The sequence below is a fragment of the Meleagris gallopavo genome, chromosome 5 (genome assembly GCF_905368555.1).
Source record: "Meleagris gallopavo chromosome 5, MGAL_WU_HG_1.1, whole genome shotgun sequence".
NCBI classification, from domain to species: domain Eukaryota; kingdom Metazoa; phylum Chordata; class Aves; order Galliformes; family Phasianidae; genus Meleagris; species Meleagris gallopavo.
The window spans coordinates 10,545,718-10,560,956 of NC_139408.1; the positions used below are offsets into that span (position 1 = coordinate 10,545,718).

A 15,239-nucleotide genomic window follows, 5' to 3' on the forward strand; every position below is an offset into this window, starting at 1 on the left:
ACACTACTGTTGATTAAATGTGGCACTCAAAATTCCTTCCATGATTTTAAAACACCTCTGTTTTGCTTTTACACAAATTGCAGTCTACATGTATTCATTATTATCTTATATAAGTTAAAAATTGTACCAATATTATCATATTCATAATAGCATTTACCTTCATGTCAATAAATATCCTATTTCAACAAATTTAGGACAAGTCAGAAGAACAGAATTTTTCTTTCCTGGGCACTACTTGAATGAATCCAGGAACCACCATTTTCTCTCCATCACATCATCTGCCCTAAGTAGCCACACTCAGCCCTTGTCTAGTACTTACTGCTAGTGAGGCCCAGGATATTAAAACTATTCTGGGTAACAGGCTGAATCTCACAACAGTGTATGGTGCTGCATCATGAGTTTGGAACAGAGATATTTAAAGCAGGTACTCAAACATTTTGTGTGGTAGATTTCTGCATCTGAGATACAAGATTGCATAAAGCATTACTGGATCTAAACAGAGATTTGGACAAAAAAAAAAAAAAAAAAAAAAAAGTTGTACCAAAAACAATACAGTAGAAATAATACAGTGGAAACAGCTATCGTTACTTGTCTTCTTCAGTCTTGGACATTCTTTTCTACTTCTGGATATTGAATTTATAATCAGTTACAAAAATAATCTAGATGATCTAGATTATCTCAAATATATCTATTTGTTTTTTTTCCTACAGGAATGCATATGCCTCACTCTACTCACTGTTTGTTCTCCATAAATGTTCATCAAACATCAATGAATGTCAATGGGTGACTCTTTTTCCTAATAGAGAAATTCAATGACACACCTTTGCTTCATCTGCACTTCCATGTAGAACATCATTTTGTCAGATGGCCCCTCTGCTGCCATCTGTCACAAAGCAACAACATGCAGTGGAATATAGGTGGGTTCAACCTCTACTGCCAGACCACCAACATTTGCCTCTGATGCTGTGGGCCAAAATAATAAAATAGGAGGCATCACTTTTGGAGCAGTCCTTGTATAAATCAAGAAAATATATGTATAAATGTGTAAACTTGATTCAGCTTCCTTACTTCAAACTTATCAATTTGTACAAGATTCTAAATCTAAGTATACAAAGAGCCACTAGTGTAGCAACCATTCAAATTTTTTTTCTCCTTGTTCAGTGTATTGCTTCTGACTTTATTTATAGAGTACTGTCCAAGCCTAGATTTGAAAACTGAATTACTATTCCTCTATGGGCTTTTGGAGATAAATATAATTCAAGTATTCTAGAGTTTCACATTACTACATATCCATGAGATGAGGGAACATTAACAGCTCTTACAGATGGGAATAGCACAGAAACTAAAGACATCTACCTTCTTTCAGTGCTAAATCTCAGGTTCAAAGTACCTGTTTTAGACTATTTAGTTATATCTATCAGTCAAACAGATGCAATTACACATACTTCAGCAAATGAAAGCACTATACCTCAAGCTAGAACTCCAAAAAGACAGACAATGAAATAACTCCTTAAGAGCGTAGCTTGATGTATAAGCAATAAAAATGATATGGTGAGGGACAAAAATCCTGTGCCATAACCAAGAAAACATGGTTTTATCCTTCTTGTGTTCCTTTAGAAAATATACTCAATACCTTAAAGTGTCACATCTGGAATACAAGGTAAGAAGTCTAAATATTAAATGCATAAATTTTGTTGGATTGAAAGAATTTACATCATTAACACTGTGTCCAAAAATGTACCCTAGATACCAAATATTTAACACTGGTTGTTTTGTGAAAAATATTCAAGTGGTCATTTACTACAGAATCAAAAATGAGCACTTCTGTGAGAGCATCGCAGCAGCACCTTGAAATTAGGCAACTGCTCTTAATAGGAAAGTTCAAAACAAACAAACAAACAAACAAACAAACAAACAAAGTACTTAAAAAAAAGACCACAGCAACTGAAGATCAATCCCTCAGCCAAATGCCTTATCAATAGTTATCCAATCCTGGGAGGCTACATGTATCTTCTCACTGCTTTACAGGAGATTCCTCAAAATATGGTTTATGACTACATTTCCAATAGCTTGCAGAAGAATTTGTAAAGCAGCAATAACACAGGGGCAACAGACTCATTTCTACCATTATTCTTTTCCTGAAAATACATATGTATAGGAATAAAGACTTGTAGCAGTAGAACTTTAAGGCCCAAATGCTGGTTGGGACCCAACTGCAATATATAATGTCTCAGGACACTGTGGAAAGAAAGTCCACTATAAATAAATTGGACTGGCAAGGCAAAGAAAACAAAAGATAGCAAGGAAGCCAACAGCACAATGTACAAAGGAACCTGACTAAGCTGTAAATCAAATGACTGGGAACAAGCTCAAGGTTTCCCAAATCCTTATCTGCTACTGCTGATGACATCTTCCAAACACTGGATTTTTGGGCAAAGTGAAGTGAGAGGTTCTTAAAAAAAGGCCCATGAGATAAAGTAGGAATAATGTTCTGTCTGAATTCAGTCAGCTTGCACATTATTCCTCAGGATGAAATGTTATTGTCCAGTAATGAAAGTTAATGAGAGATGCTTGACTTGTTCATATACAGAAATAATCTTTTCACAAGAATCACAACTGCACCTATTTTTTTCAATAGAAAACAAGCAAATTTAGTGACTCATTAAATTTCAGCTTTTAGCAAAGTTATTAGAATATTGCAAGAACAGATATCACATATTAGGATTTTAATTGCAACCATTAAAACCATTACCATTGTACAGGCTTCTTCTGGTATTCTGTGCCACTGATGATACTACACAGATTTGGCAATTCAAATTTCGATGCGCCTCAGAACTAGAAACAGGATTTCATTATGTACTATTGAACGTTCAGTGCTTACAAGGTACCTCACTTTCATATTCTTACAATTTAATGTTAGTTAGAATTTCTCAGGAAGAAAAAATCTCTTTTTAATTTGATCCACTGCTTTTAGCACCCACTTTTATTTATTTTCATCTTTTTCCATCTTTTCATCAGTTATCTTTAAAAAGCACTCCGGAGGAATTGCTGCTCCTACTCATCATGTATTCTTCAAAGCATGTACTAAATACTCTTGGTGAAAGCTTGTCAGACACCCTCACCCCTCCCCCACTTCCAGTTCCCTCCCTGTTGAAGTCAGTGGGAGTGTTATTACTGAATTCAGAGAATTCATTCCTTCTCATTAAAAGGTATTCAGATACCACAGGCTTTTGTTTGGCAAGACCAAGTTTCCATTTTATCCAAACTATCAGAGCTCAGAGAATAGGCAAGATCAACTCCCTAGTGAATTATGAGACAAATTTGTCTACTTTTCAGTCAACTACAGAATCATACTCACTAAACTCCCTGGTATTTTTTAAAAATACTTCAGATTCTAAGCAATAAACTAAGATAATGGGACAAATTCAATTTCCAGTTTCCTTAACATAAATTTGAAGGGCCAACATTTATACTGACAAAAAGTAAGTTATTTGGCTTTACTCTCCTCTTTGTGACGGAGATAATTACATCAACTGAAAAATCTGTAAAGTAAAATTTGCTAGGCCCATCTAATTGATTACCCTAGTAAATATCACTTTTCTAGAAAACATAGTTCAAGTACATTGGTTAGTCTTTAAGAAGTATACACATCAACATCTATAGACACAGACTGTATTCAACTGTTTTGCAAGTGTAGTCTTCCATTACTTAGCTCTTCACATGAAGAAAGTAATTGTGAAATTGTCACTTTTTCCTCATTTTGATTTTGAGAATCTTAGCCATAAACATTACTCGTCAAAGCCTGTTAAGTCACTAAGACAAACTAGCTGTTTTATACAGAGGGTGAATCAGTTAATGATTTCATAGACATTTCATTTCCAGAAGTGTCATATATGCAAGTGGGTGAGGCCACACACATGGTCCAGTGTTGTGGTCTGGTTGCTCAGTTGGAAAAAGCAGTATAAAGTCAGCTTTTTGGCTTCTGTCAGTACATCCAGATGATTTCAATTTGTTAGGATTCCACTAGAGTGGTCAGCATTACTTTGACAAAGCTGTGCCAACAGACAGCTCTGGAGCCTTAAGAATTTAAGTACACACTCGGACCAGGCAGAGGTACCGAGCTTTCTCCTTTACAATCCATACCCATACAGCTTCTGAAATTTGGGTCATTAGGTAGTTCCCAAATATGCAGGTGTTTATTATGTGGCTTACACAGAATAAACACTTAGCTCGAGTTTCTACCAATAGAATAAGGAGAGATTATGACAATAGCTGTAACTTAAGGAATCATGCCTTTAAGCCATTTAAGTACAGTTCAGACTTCTGAAACTTACAGCTACGCATTAGAGTGAACTTGTCCATAGCAATCAAGTCAGTAAGTGCCAAAAAATTAACGCTACAGATGTTATGCTTATTTCTAAGGAGTTTAATCTGTATATGCGCGGTAGCATACCGCAGAGGTTATTCTCTTTTTCTACTTGTATTTGGCAACCTTGCTTACAATAATGAAAAGTCCTTGGGAACATTCAAGATTATCTGTTGATCACAAAAAGGTTTAAGCATTCCTAAGGTGCTCCTTGAATCATTTGATGGAGTTTTACTACTCAGTAAAAGAGAGGAAACAGTCTTGGAACTTCTGATGTTCCTGGTGTTCAGCAAGTTAACCAAGAGTCCAACCTCAGATTGGCAAGAATTTTGTGTTCTCAGAGTTTCCATCTACTGGTTTCTATTTCATTAGAGAGATGTGTGTGGAGAACAAATGGGTTCTCTTTTTAAACATTCTGACTATTGCAGAGGTTGTTAAATCATCAGAGGAACTGAATGTTTTAAAAGTATTTGGGACTAAGACCGCAGTGTACGATACATAAGAAACATTTCTTAGCTAAGTACTGCATGTACTCGGAAAAGCAAATAGTGTTGCTGATGCCACCGATTAACTCATTACCTGTAACAAAATTCCCAGTTTTGGAATCAGCCCACAAGAAGCAGTTTACTATTCAAAACTGACAGAAAATGCCTTTCCTTTTACTTTCTCATCTTGACCTCTTACCTTCAAAAAAAACATGTAAAAATGACTTATGGAAAGTGAGATGTTTCTACAACAAAACCTAGTATACAAGGTGAGTGCCTGGACTGAGACAAGGAGCATTTCATGGCACTCCATTTCCAATGGTCAGGAAACAAACTCATCAACTAGCAGGCACCGAACTGGTAGGCATACACATTCTTTCCCAATTTTCAGTAAATTATGGACTTCCTGAGCCAACTACAAAACTGAAGTTTACAGAAGCGCTAAACGCTTGGAACATTTTACAGACATAGCACTGAATTGATATTCCACTCAAGTTAATAGATGTTTGACACACAATATAAGTGGATTTTACTTCCCAGTAACAACTTGATCTACTTAGCAATAGGAAGGCAAAATTATGTCAGTGTTTTTGCAAGTCCATTTTGGAAGGTACGGACAGTAAATAACTAAGGTTGCTATGAAGAACTGACTATCATAAGCAGCAGCAGAAAGGACTAAGCAGATCTAAAAGTTCAAATATGAGAACAGTCAAAGTTATTACAGTAGTCGAGTTTTATTGAGGTTTATGGACTCTACATTTCTGTGGAATCTTCCCAGAATTAACTGAGGAAGTCATTGACTTCAGGATCTAAAATTCTGCCACTAGTGGGAGATATAAATGGATGCATGTACAAAAAAATACAAATTTATAAATTTGTGTTCGAATACAAATACATCTTAAACAACTATGAGAAAATCAAAGGCTACAAACTCAAAATATACTCTTTCCAGCACTATAAAAGTCCATATAGCTTATAGAAGCTATGTACCTGCCCAGTAGATCAAAAATTAAAAGAAAACGTCATACATCACATATTCACAAAAACTAAAAGGTTCACAGATAAGTCATTCAAACATACAGCAAGTTCTTCTCAGAGTTGAAAATGTAACATTCAGTACCTAACAACTGCAGTAAGCTACTACGCCAAGAGTTAAAACCCTTAGTGATTCACAAAAGGTCATGAGTGCCTCTGTGTTCACCAGAAGGGCAAAGGTGCTCATCTCTTCTAAAGTTATTCAGAACTACTTATCTATACTTACTGTGTCAAAAATATTCAGTAAATATATATACATATAAGTTTATTTCAAACAAGTGGACAAACTCAGCCTATGTTTCATCAGCAAGGAAAGATTGTACTGCAAATGTTCTCATCTCACAGGAACTAAAGAGAAGTCAGCTGCATAGGAAAACATGCTTCAAGAAAGATCATTTTGGAAAAACTTAAAATATCCCTACATCCTTTCCACCTTCTTATGCCTATTTAAACAAGCAGCAACTTACCAAATTTAAACTCTTAAAATATAAGTCTGAACAATGTAATTTCTATACTTAGCATCCAAGTAATCTCAAGCCAAGATTTAGTCTTTCGAATATTTGCTGCCTGCGTACCACACACGTTACTATCAGGACTAACAACTAGTCACAGCAGGCATTTTTATATCTCAGCCTCCAAACATGAGAAGTGAATGAGGTATTTTTGCACACACTAAAAAAAGTACAATGCCTACTAGTAGTACACCCAAGCTTAGTTTAAGAAGTGATCTAATTGCTAACACAGACCATTCTCCCACCTCACAGACACAGAACTATGTGAAAGAACTGAACCTCAGCTAATAATACTTCAGCCAAGCATTCCTGATTGTCTTTTCAGCAGTCAGCCATTACAACAGTGGACTTCTCCACGGTTTTGCTCACTGGCAACAGAAATGATTTCTTAATGGTCCATCCAACAGTTCCAGCACTAATACTAACAGAATTAAGCTAGTTTTGGTTCTCATTCTTTCTATTTACAGGAGAAAGGAACATATCGTTAGAAGTATCTACTCTTAAACTAAAAGAATGCCTGGACTTTAAAGAGATTGTAAAAGTGCTAATCCAGAGTGTCTTGAAGGATCTTATACTGTGGCACCCTGTAAACAACCTTCTACCTCTGATCAAAACAAAAAGAGAGGCCTTCTTCTTTTGTCTTTCACAGCATGCAGCCACAAATGCTGTTACCAGGATGTGAAGTGAGAATATATCAGGTAGAAGAATCTGAAAAAGCTATGCTCAGATGAAAAGCACAAAAGAATTCAAAACCATTACAGATAGAAAAATCTATCACTGAGACTCAAAATCATTAAAAAAAAAAACAATTAAGACAATTAATCTGTGATTTTCATTCAATAAAAGCAGATATAATAACAGGATAAGAAATTAATGAAAGCACAGAGGAGCAATTGAATTCAAGCTGGCCCTAAAAAAATAATCAGATGTTTAAAACTGTAGTATTATCTAAAAATTATAGAACTGACCACTGAGTAGTGGCACATATTAACCTTCTTTTCAAAAATGGTTGCTTTGTGTTGCTGTTGTCCTTTATTTCCACCCCCCCCCCCCAGAATCCAACTACACAGACTTTATTATCAATACTACATATTTGGAGCTGATTGAAAAAATTCTGCGTGAGTTCTTGTCGGATACAAATCATATGCCTTGAATAAGGATTAGCTGGATAACTCACAAGCCCCCTGGGGAAAATATGTTGTACAGACTACTCCTCATAAGTGGGGATTAATATCAAATCCCACAGGAAGTCATACACTGCAGTGTTTGTTTTCATTTCATTTTATATTTACTGGCAGTTTATACTGTTCTTTCAGCTTGTGTTAAACACTGCAGGATGACAGAATTTTTCAGCACATATAATATTATGCCTCACTTTTTGGCCATCTGATAACATTTATTTGATAAAATTGATGTCCAGTGTGTCTTACAAAATTGCAGATAGCATAAACCTGGTTTTATCACATGGAATGTCTCCCCTTATAGAATTTTTATGCTTAAAACATCTTCAGACTTAATACTCTACTGACACAGCAGCTGCTGCCACTGTTCACCATTAATCTCACTGTTGATGTTCTCACCCTCAAGTGGTCTTCATTCACTTTTCACTCTTGTTAAACTTAGATATTTTCCCTGTATCTGCACATTCCCTATCACTCTAGTTTACACTACTTCTGGTCAACTTTAAATGCTCATTCCATATCTTTCCCCACATTTTCAGATCTCAGTTCTTCCCTATCCTATCACCAGCCTGTTCTTCAATATCAGAAAACAACTTCTCACTGAACGACCACAAAAGAGCATTCAGTACGTCTCAGCACTGACACTACACAATCATTTTCCTCTTAAAAGGCTCCAGAATTGAAGAATTACTTGAGCAATTGAATCTGATATTCCACCATCAGCTAATTGTAGACAATTTGTGTAGGCAAAAAACCCACAAACAAATCCAACAGCAAGTAGTTTTTATTTACAAATTCCTCAGAACTCTTCCTTCAAAATGTGACTGGATGTCTGGATGTGAGCTGCAGCACCATGATCTAACATCAAAGTCAGCCCTGCTTTGAGAGGAAAGGAAGACAGTGTGTGGACTAGATTATCTCAAGAAGTCACTTCCAACTGAAATTTTCTATGATTCTTTTCTTTAACTACAGCTGCCTAATACCTTAAATGGTATCTCTAATCATGAATTTGTGATTATGGCCCACAGCAACATATCATTTATTTAGTAAATTCAGATAAGAAGAGCATGACATAAGAACAGAGCTATGAACCAGAAAGCTTATTATTGAGGTAAAATGAAAAGTCAACTGTTGGACTGTAGACCTTCTCATTAAAGGGGAAGAAAAGAGAATATGGCAGTCATGCTCCAAGTACTTTTTTGTTGTTGTTGTTAATTCTTTTGATGCAGAGGCTTTCTAGAAAGTGGCAGAAGGGACTGGGTTCATCCACTACAGAGAACCGCAGAGATTGTGAATGGATAGTAATAATTGCTTCACCTATCAATAAATGCCACTGTTAGACAAATCTTCCTTCACATTACAGGGGACTCAATATTTTTGTATGTCCCTGATTTACCAGTCTAATCTTTATGAAATACTCATACACATCAATTTGCCTGAGAAGTGCAATGTTTTAACATTATATACAACACTCATGTTTCTGTGCACATTTATTGTCTGAATTCTTTTTGGGTTTAACCTTGTCATCTTCTCAAATTCTCTCTGAATTGAGAAATTTTCTTTCTCAGTAAACTTCACTGACCTGCAATACTGAAAGGCTACACTATGAATATTTTTTACAGTCACATCTTCAGTCTCTCAAAAAAATATTATAGAGGGATGGCATTAACTGAATGTAACGTGACTGACAACTGATATTGTGATATCACACAGAAAATCTCCTTGTCCCAAATCAGAGGTCTAACTTTCCAACCAGTGTTGCAACAACAGGCAAAAAATCTTGCCTAGAAAGGTATGGTTTTACTTCATCAGCTTAGGCAAGTGAGAAGAAGGCAGTGACAGACTTTAGCATATGCTAACATGTTCTTAAGATTTGTACTGCAGTCACCAGCATAGCACACTGCACAGAAGTGGAAAACATAAGAGAAACCATTAAAAAAATTCAGTTCGGTTAAGGTAATGTGTAAGCCATTACTGCAGTGTTTTTCATTTCATGACTTCTTGAAAACCCTGGTAAAATTATTGTAATAGTTTTCATTATAAACAAGAAGAAAACTTCTATGATCACCAGAATTGGTCATATGTAGTCTTCCTTTCAGTGTGGCAAACTGAATGGACTAAATATGTCACTAAATTCTTCAGATGATACTGATTAACTTAAGAGGATAAGGGAAGGAGGCAGGAAAGATGCAAAGGGAATGCTGTACTTGTCTGAGCAATGGTTTGCATCTAAAATACTAAATGCTTCTTAGGACCAATGAATATTAGCATTATACACCTCTTAATCTCAGTGAGAAGTTGTTTTTTTTTACACTGTTGGATTCTCCAGGAGAAATTTTAATGACAATTGGACAAAGGGTCAAGAAAATCCATACATACATTGTCAAAATACATGTTTTGATCCTACAAAGACAGTTAACAATATTCAAGCTTTGAAATTCTTTATGGAGTAATCAGCATTAATTTGTTCTGTTCAGATTTTAATTATATACCATTTGCCTTCCTAAGAGGACACTACCACAAGTATAGCTGTCAGATGGAAATTAATTTGCTAGTAGATGACCACATACTTCATGAATTATACATGAAACTTTGTCTCTCAGTGACTGTTGCTAAATGACTCTTTCATCATTCTTATGTTTAAACAAACCACAATAGTTTTTAAATAAGTCTGATCAGCAGTAAGGAGATTAGGATAAAATGCTAAGAATGATTCCTAAAATGGCATTTGAGTCACATTCCATATTGATATGTTTAGCTGCAATTTGGGTCATGTTCCTCTACTCTTAGTTGTTAGAAGAATGATGGGCAGGCCACCGCATTCACTTTCAAATACAACATTGATAGCTGGATTTACATTTCTTTTTAAGACTCTGGCTTTCGCAAACAAGCCTTAGATTTCAGACATAATTCTGTTATTCAAATGGGAGAAGAGTTTGATAGCTATGCTAATCACTTTTATCTGAGAAAACATAACTAATAGCTTGGTTTACATTTGCTTACATTTATGAGCATAATTTTAGTACATAATTTTATTGCTCTATAAAACATAATACTGCATTAGTCCGCTCTTAAAAAAAAAGGTTACCTTAGAGTGATTTGCACTTAAACTTTCAAACTACATTTAAATGACAGCATCATTTTAAAATTTTGACTTTTTAAAATATATATTTTTAAAAAACACATAAAACAATTAATCCTATAAGGCTATTTTCTGTAGAGATAATATTCAATGAATGTATTTAAGGTAGTCATAGCAGCATTGATCGCAAGACTGTTCTGAGTCAGTTATTCTCATGTATAAATCGGGCTGAATGAAGATAATTTGTTCTTACATCGCATGAAAGGAATCTCTTAAAATTCTCTACTGCTGTATACATTAACAAATTATGTGGAAGAAAAGAGGAATGATCCACACAATCACTTTTTTTTTTTTTTGCATCCAGTGTTTTCAGCACTGACGTGGAAACTGAAAAGGAAATAAGGTCTTAGATCTTAAGGGGATCAGTTATTACTTTCAGTGGCCCATAAAAATAAAGGAAGTACACTGAAAATAACTCAATTTTGTTGTATTGTACTCAACATTTTCTCTTGGAATAGTCATGCTAACAATGATATGAGAACTATTTTCCAGGATGAAACTGTGCCAATTGATGCAACGTAGTGAGCCTATTATTAATAATACTTTGCATATATGTAGCACCTTTTCCCTGAGAATTTGAAAATACATTTATAAATTTAACCTTACGGTTTCCTTGGAGGCAGAAAAAGTGATGTATAGAAATACTAGACTGCCTATAATACCAAGAAATTATCTATGACAGAACACGGATTTTCATGCATCTCTCATCTCCTATACTGTCTTCTAAAGAAAGCTCTTAAGTAGACAACAATTGGTACTGCAATTGCCTGCAGCCTGTAATGCATTTTTACCCCCCTCACCAAGCTCCTCCTTCTCCACAATAGGTTTTCTTCTGCTGTACAGGTTATTGCCAAATCAATATTCCTGTGCCTACAAACAGATACCCAGGAACTAAACCTTAACTACATAGCTAAGTCCACACACTTTATATCTTTTAGGTAAGCACAGACCTCTTAAGGGGATATTTGATCTTCCCTAATATTGCAGAAACATTGTTTTGAAACGGGTGGCTTGCTTACCAACTGTAAATTAAATTATACTACTAAGTTATATTTTTGAAATTTGATTTCTATTTATTTATTTATTTGATTTTACAGGACCTAACAGGATGCTTGCAGTATACTTCATATGATGCATTGCATTAACTGTAAAATGAATATGTCTTTGTTGTACAGTTATTCCATAACATTTACAGACTCTTGTCAGATCGAGATATTGAGAAATGTGCATAGCAAAACCAGACCTTTTTGCTAAACTAAACTAAGTAGAACTCAACGGAAACTTTTTGCACTGCACTGTAGTACCAATTCATAGTAAGGGCAATGGGAATGCTTTGGACTGTTTTAGAATAATGCCTTCTCCCATACTGAATTAGAAAAGAAATTAAAAATTTCTAACACAGAATATAAACTGTACATTGAAAACACTGCATGTAAATATTGCTTACAATTCATTTCACAGAACAATGTTGCCAGACCACAATTTAATATAAAATTTCACTAAGTTTGAATGGAAATAATGTAACTTAACCGTAGATATCCAAAAACTGCTTACATCCAATTGATAGTCCATCTAGTTCATATTGCCATGGAATATGGTTATGGAAAAAACTAGCTTTGAAAGCATGTGTAATTGACTTTTAATCATGACAGAATAAAGAAAGTATGTCAAAAGGAATACAAATAAATCATTTAAAAAAATGCTTAATTCTAAGTTTCTACCATGATTTCTGATACTCAAATCCTAATACCTGGAATGCTGAACCTTATTTCAACTGCTTTACTATTGGTAATGTCAGAACTTTGCTGAGCAGCCAAAGAATAGTCTTGAGTACAACATCATGTGGCTGGAAGTCTTCAGCAAGACAGAGCAGGAAATGTATATTTTCAGTAGTGCAGAGGTGACAAATTTAACAGATTTTTCTATTGCATGAGATTCTCTAAGGACTTTCAAAGTAGTGAAAAGTAATTTTTCAGTCTGTATGCATATGTATACACATAGTGTAAAGACAAAACAGGCTGCAGAGCCCACTTAAACTTTTGGTGAAACAACGGCTCTGCACACAAGAACATGGCCTAAGAAATGTGAATAGAAAGCAAAATAACAATAGAGAATATAGAATTTGTCCTTAATGACAGTATATTAGGCAGAATTGTGATGGATTCCATGTAAATGTGGTGCGAGAGAATACTAGGAATCAGTAATTGTATTTTCACAAACTTGTTCATATTTCTTCACATTCAATACTAGACATTCATGATTTAAGAATGAAACAGTAGCTCTTTCCTTCTATGGTCAGACTGTGCTGGTTAGTGTGGTTAATCATCTCAACCACAATGGTTCCATTAAATCTTCCATCCACAGAAAAGGCATATTGAAATGGCTGACATTCAGAAGAAAGACTCACATATACACTTACATCAGTCTTTTATACGTATACATACATGCACACTTTATATAAAGTAGTAGATACTACATTTATACACAAACACAATACATTACATTCTTCTGGACTTTGAAGTACAGAAAATTCCAGCACAAAATTATCCTCTTTATGTCAGAAAAAAAACCTTCAGTTTTATGTCAAGATTTCCTGACCTGTGCAAAAATGAACAATGACGCTTTTTAGATGGGGAATCTTTGACACTGGTCAGCACAAAACATCCAGTTGCTGGACACCATTCTTTCACTTACCACATCAAATAATTAGTCCTAGAAAAAATAGAGTATGATGTCACACAAACAGAAGCAAAAAATAAAATAAAATAATAATTAAAAAAAAAAATCAAGAAATTCCAATTCAAGGTTGATGTTCTAGCATTAATTCATATCACTGTGCACACTATGAAGTGGTGATGAGAGGATTATAGTGAGGGAAAACACAGAAATGAGGGCAAACTATCGCCTTTAATTTCCAGTTCTCTAGCTATCTTTACCTTAAGCAAGTTCTCTGTCATTTTCAGACAACAAAATTGCACTTGCTGTGCTGTGACTGACCTTGCATCCAGATGTCACTAATAATTAGCTTTATGTAATAGAAGGCTGAATTCCTTGAAAAATGGAAGATTGTTCCTTTCAGTGAACAATGCTTCCTAAAGCTCCTATCTTTCACCACTATTGATCTTGTTAAATATCAAAATTAGTAACATCTAAATTAGCAATTGTTGAGATCTTTCAATTTTTTATTCCTGATGTTGAAAATCCACATGTAAGGAGCAACTTCATCAAAACATTTACATTAATATTAAAAAAAAAAATCAAATTATTTTGTTTATACATCACACAAATAGCTTTACGTTGAGAATACTGGTGACGACATTAAGCATTGAAACTAAGAGAGTTCATGGTGGGGAGAGCACTGACCAGTCCTGCTTTTTGCATAGTAGAAATCATTGGCTTGAAAACATGGCATGCTGCTGTAGCTAGTCACTCAGCAAGTCTTACTTAACAGCTACAGGAAAAAATCATTACAAACCAAAGACTTTTAGTTTCTAGGTTTTAGTATTAACATTGTCCTCAGTGGGGCTTATCTACCACTCTCAAATTGATCTAACATACAAACTTGTAATAGATCAACACGTGATGGAAATGACTGATACCTGGAGAGGTCAATCGTTAGTGCCACAAATAATTAGAGTTTTACTCTCTCATGAGTAAAAAATTATTCTCCTGAGAAAAAATTATTTTATGAACATGAAAGATAAGGCATTGCAGCAAGATTCCATAGGAAGGCTATATCAGATTTGGGAGCAAAACCTCTATGAAAGTAAAGATCCCAGAATCACATTCACCTTTTTTGCTGGTGGTTTGGTTTTCTCCAATTCCTTTTATCTCCTAAACTCATTTAAGTGTAACATTTTTTATCACTTCAAAACAATTATACTCTTCAGGATGATAGAAACAGTGTCTTCTGTCACTTATTTTTTCTTAATTCAATTTTGTAACTGTGACAAAAGCTTTCAGAAACAGTCTGAGCTTCAAAATGGATGCGCTGCTGGACCCTGAACACAACAGCATAATATAACATCAACAGAATATCCAGCTAAATAGATGTTCACTTAACAGTTCATTCATTTCTCTGCGAACTAGGTTCATGTCCAGATGATGATGAAGCTTCTAGTCAGGGAAAACTGGAAAGTAACTGGAGTATAATAAGAATGTAAGAAAAATTAGAGAGAAAGGAAATTGGTAAAGCAGCTTTGTCTATGATGGGCCATCTAATTATTTCCTAAATGGGAAAGTGCTTTTGCCTTACCTGGTTGACCGCTCTGCACATTCAGCATGAAAAATGTGTCCTAACATCTGTTCTGAATTTTCATTTTATTTCGTTGTATGTTTCTTTGTCCTATCAATTGTGTCAGTCTGAAAACAGCAAGATAAAATGACAGGTTCTAATCACTTAAATGTTGAAAAATGTTGTTTTTTTTTTTTTTCTTCTTTTAAGAAAAGGTTTGAAAGCTATACTGTTTTCTCTATCTCAGTTAAGTGTCATCAAATTGCAGTTACGTTACAAAGTTC

General features: G+C 34.8%; 1 long non-coding RNA gene across 12 annotated transcripts in view; it reads right to left on the reverse strand.

Annotated features, from left to right (window-relative positions):
• LOC104910973 (uncharacterized) overlaps positions 1 to 15,239 on the reverse strand; it is an 81,828-nt gene that overhangs the window by 48,902 nt on the left and 17,687 nt on the right. For 9 of the 12 annotated variants that reach the window (XR_014883388.1, XR_014883394.1, XR_004159810.2 and 6 more), the window contains exon 4: positions 14,977 to 15,083. The exons of the other annotated variants lie outside the window; for them this stretch is intronic. This is a non-coding gene — a long non-coding RNA (uncharacterized LOC104910973). The remainder of the gene's footprint in view (positions 1 to 14,976; positions 15,084 to 15,239) is intronic. 12 annotated transcript variants of the gene reach the window in all.